At 37.0% G+C, this 656-nt stretch overlaps 1 non-coding gene across 1 annotated transcript; it reads right to left on the bottom strand.

The window, feature by feature from the left end:
* Positions 1–487: 487 nt before the first annotated feature.
* Positions 488–560, bottom strand: Trnas-uga. Its single transcript has one exon. It is a non-coding gene; the product is annotated as a tRNA-Ser (tRNA).
* Positions 561–656: the final 96 nt, after the last annotated feature.

The following is a 656-nucleotide window of genomic DNA, read 5'->3' as shown; positions in this document are numbered from 1 at the left end:
ATTTGTTGCTGTGCCTGCATTTAGACAATAGCTCGGTTCTTTTGTTTAGTGTTGACTGTTTGTCTAAATATATTATGTAAAGTTTCTCGGTTATGCACAGGTTGCAGCGTTTTGTTATTGGGGAGTAAGCCGATGCTCTGTCGATGATAGACCATTTAATGTTGTAGGGTGTGTTGCTATCTTTTAATTTCCATACGTATTATGTGTATAAGAGGAGAGTACGGTGCTGTTTCTGTGTTTGGGGGTATTAAAAGTGTATTTGTGGTTTGTGTATCGGGTTTTGAACGGTGTGTCAGTGAGCCCGATGTAGCATTTTTTGTCATCATCTGAGTAGTAGTAGTAGTATATATATATATATATATATATAAATCATCAAAGAAAGGTAAATACAGTGTTCGAATAAAGGACTTAATAAATACATCGTGTAGCATAGCTCTCAACGAATGTAGTCCTGTAAATAAATGAATAAAGAAATTGTGTAATAAAATGCCTCTGGCGGGACTCGAACCTGCGACCTCTCGCTGTCAAGGCGAGTGTCATAACCACTAGACCACGGAGGCTTCATGGTTGAACAGATTCAAATACCACCAAATACACTCTATTACACAATAGTTACGGCTAGAAACAAATAGGTGCATATAATATAAATCAAGGTA

The sequence above is a fragment of the Anneissia japonica genome, unplaced genomic scaffold (assembly GCF_011630105.1).
Source record: "Anneissia japonica isolate Jap-2015-1 unplaced genomic scaffold, ASM1163010v1 scaffold84107_len660_cov88, whole genome shotgun sequence".
NCBI lineage: Eukaryota > Metazoa > Echinodermata > Crinoidea > Comatulida > Comatulidae > Anneissia > Anneissia japonica.
Note: the sequence above shows the minus strand (reverse complement) of the source record. Positions and strands in the feature narration are given on the sequence as shown.